The following is a 4,140-nucleotide window of genomic DNA, read 5'->3' on the forward strand; positions in this document are numbered from 1 at the left end:
TGGGATTACAGGCGTGAGCCACCATGCCTGGCCTTTTTTTGTTTTTTGTTTTTTCTTTTTGAGACAGGGCAGGCAGTGATAATAACAGGGTCATAGCCAAGAACTGTGGGAATCACCACTATTTGGTCACCCAGTTGGTGCTGCTAACACACAGTCTCCCAAGGAGACTGGCAGTGGGAAAGGCTCACTTTCTGGTGTGAGCCAGCCCCCAAGGAAAGGATGTTTTCTATAAATCCTGTTCTCACATATCCCACTCCCAAAACACACACACACAGACACACACCACTCCCTCAACGCTACCTGAACACCTTCATCTGCACTGTGATGAAGAGCAGTGACCTCAATCCTCAGTCCCCCACTGAGATGACGGTTTCCACACATGTGGACCCAGGAGCAGACAGAAAGGTTGGAAGGCAATGCCAGGAATCCAAAGCTTTGGACTTTGCTGCATGATGCTGACTCTTTCACCTTTTATTCTTTCGTGTGGTATAAACTTAGAACGAAGGTTGGTTTGTTTTTTCATGAACTAGTCAGACAATTGACAATGTGATGTAGCATTTAGATTTCCCAATACCCAACTGCCCACCAGCAGAAAGTCATTGTGTCTACTCCAGGCTTTTTGAAACAATGTTTGTATTGAGGGCATCAGAAGCACCTGAAATTTGAGATGTTAAAATCATTGTCTGTAGGCAGGTCTTAAGGTATTGTGGTGGTTTGTACTGTGTCTGTTTAGCTCAGCTGGAACTACGTTTCCTGGAATCTCCTCTCTATATGGTCCTGGATTAGGGTCAGCCTCTGGGGAGATGTACAGGAAATGTGTAAGGTGAAAGAGGCACAGCAGGAATTACCTAGGAGGGTTAGGTGAGACTTCGGGTGATGCCCCAGTTGGTAGGTCATTGCTCATGGGGCTGGGAGGGTCATCTCTTTAGCACGGGGCCGTCTTAGGACAGGATCATGTTTTCAGTTCCTCCAAGTCCTGCTGGATCTCCCACTTCAAGTTCTGCAAGTCCTCAGCCAGGCATGTCTGCAGTTTTATGGCAAAGAGCACCAGCCTCTTCCCATGTCATTGGGATTAGTGGCAGTGGGAGGTGGATGAGGATTCTATGTTGTCCTTAAGAGCAGCCTCCAAGGCCGGGCGCAGTGGCTTAAGCCTGTAATCCCAGCATTTTGGGAGGCCGAGGCAGGCGGATCACCTGAGGTCAGGAGTTCGAGATCAGCCTGGCCAACTTAGCGAAACCCCTTCTCTACTAAAAATACAAAAATTAGCCAGGCGTCGTGGCGCGCGCCTATAGTCCTGCTTGGGAGGCTGAGGCAGGAGAATCGCTGGAAGCCAGGAAGCAGAGGGTGCAGTGAGCCGAGATCGCACCACTGCACTCCAGCCTGGGCGACAGAGCGAGACTCCGTCTCAAAAAAGAAACAAAGAATAGGCTCCAATTTCTCCTCAAGGGTTCCAGTTTATTCCTGTGGATTCTTGTGCATCTTCACTTTCCCCTGCTTCCTACTCAGCTTTTCTTCCTGAGTCCTTACCAACTGAGCTTCACTACCAGAGACAGAGCCTTCCACAGACATCTTCACCTACTGCATAAGGTCCAACCCCTGTAATAAATCTCTTATTCCATATCATTCATAGTGGTTCTTCTTGCCTGATGGGACCTCAACTGTTAAGACTTATGTCGATATTTTTCTGCCTCAAAAATATGGTTCTGTGGGTGCACAAATAAACAAATGTGGTCTTTCCATACAATGGAATATGATTCAGCCTTTCAAGGAGAGAAATTCTGGCACATGCACAACATGGAAGGAACTTGCAGACTTCTCTTAAGTGAAATAAGCCAGACACAAAAGCAAATATTGTGCGATTCCACTTACATGAGGTGCCCAGAGTAGTCAGATTCACAGAGATAGGGTTATGGTTAGCCATAGTGAGGAAGTGGGGAGTTATTCTTTAATGTTAATGTGTACAAAGGTTCAGTTTGGGAAGATGAAAAAGTTCGGGAGATGAACGGTGGTGATGGTTGCACAACAATGTGAATGTACTTAATGCTACAGAACTGCACACTTAGAAATGGTTAAAATGGGACCAGGTGTGGTGGCTCATGCCTATAATCCCAGCACTTTGGGAGGCTGAGGCGGGCAGATCACCTGAGCTCAAGAGTTTGAGACCAGCCTGGTCAAAAGGGCAAAACCCAGTCTCTATTAAAAACATAAAAGTTGGCTGGCCACCATGGCTCACGCCTGTAATCCCAGCATTTTGGGAGGCCGAGGCAGGAGGATCACCTGAGGTTAGGAGTTTGAGACCAACAGACCAACATGGCAAAACCCCCTGTCTACTAAAAATACAAAAATTAGCTCCGTGTGGTGGTGTGCACCCGTAGCCCCAGCTACTCAGGAGGCTGAGACAGGATAATTGCTTGAATCCAGGAGGCAGAGGTTGCAGTGAGCCAAGATCATGCCAGCCTGCACAACACAGTGAGAATCCGTCTCAAAAAAAAAAAAGTTATATCATGTAGGCTGGTGCAGTGGCTCAGCCTGTAATCCCAGCACTTTGAGAGGCCGAGGCAGGTAGATCACCTGTGGTCAGGAGTTTGAGACCAGCCTGACCAACAGGGCAAAATCCCATCTCTACTAAATACAAAAATTTAGTAGTGGCACATGCCTGTAAGCCCAGCTACTCAAGAGGCTGAGGCGGGAGAATCATTTGAACCTGGGAGGCGGAGGTTGCAGTGAGCCAAGACCATACCATTGCACTCCAGCCTGGGCAACAAGAGAGAAACTCTGTCTCAAAAAAAATAAAAATAAAAAATAAAAATAAAAATTATATCATGTAGTGTACTGAAGTTTTTATCACAGAAAAATTAGATTCAAAAGTTTTTCTTTTTTTTTTTTTTTTTTGATATGGAGTCTCACAGTGTTACCCAGCCTATAGTGCAGTGGCTATTCACAAGCATGATCATAGCTCACTCCAGCCTCAAACCCCTGTGCTCAAGCAATCCCCTTGGTTTAGCCTCCCAAGTAGCTGGGAGCATAGGCACATGTCACCATGTCTGGTTCAAGAGCTATCTTGAATCTACAAAGAGCTTGAATACGTGATGGGCTGTCGTGTAGAAAGCAGGTTTCAAAGAGTTTTCAATTCCTCCAATGTATAGGTTTTAGATCTAAAGGGACAAAAACTGTAACCCCATATAAAGATTTCTGGGCTCGAGGCGGAGCTTGCAGTGAGCCGAGATCGCGCCACTGCACTCCAGCCTGGGCGACAGAGCGAGACTCCGTCTCAAAAAAAAAAAAAAAAAAAGATTTCTGGGCCAGGCACAGTGGCTCATGCCTGTAATCCCAGCACTTTGGGAAACCAAGGTGGGAGGATCACTTGAGGCCAGGAGTTTGAGACTAGCCTGGGCAACATACTAAGACCCTGTCTCTATTCACAAACACACACACACACACACACACACACACACACACACACACACACACACAAATTAAGATTTCTGTCTGAAATAGCTGCCTTGATAAGTGATGCATTCCCCAGAACTACAGTTGCTCTGGCAAATGGGGAATGACCTTTGGCAGGGTTGTTGTCAGTGAGTTCAGTCCTGGACTGGATGCTTGCAAATTAATATTCTAGTCGGCTTTGTTCTATTGCTTACTTTGAATATTATCAAAGATTTACCCATCTTCTCAAGAGCATCATGGTGGGTTAAAAAGAGGAAAAAGGGAATACAAAGAAGTAGAGAACCAAATTTATTTCTTTGAAATATTTCCAGTATCCTCAGGCAAACAAGATACACAATGCAACTTAATACAATAAATATTTACTAAAGCTGACTTTGTGGTCAAGTCTAGGCTTGCTGGTAAAAATTCAAAAAGGAATTGAGACAACCCCAAGAATCCTGGAGAGGTATATATTAGAACAAGTAGTGTAAACAAGATGGTATATGCTAAGGGTTCAGTGAATTTTTGCACTGTATGCCCTATATGAATTCAGAGGAAGGAGAAATCCTTTATTCTGAGCAGAAGCATAATTATGTATAGTCAGTAGTGCCTTAGCAAATACTTTGTACACACAACTTGCCCTACTAATTGCAATAAAATATGTTTATATCTTGACCTGAGGACTTGCTACAAGCAGGGTCATAGTGAGAA

Source organism: Macaca fascicularis, chromosome 14 (assembly GCF_037993035.2).
Source record: "Macaca fascicularis isolate 582-1 chromosome 14, T2T-MFA8v1.1".
In the NCBI taxonomy this organism is placed as follows: domain Eukaryota; kingdom Metazoa; phylum Chordata; class Mammalia; order Primates; family Cercopithecidae; genus Macaca; species Macaca fascicularis.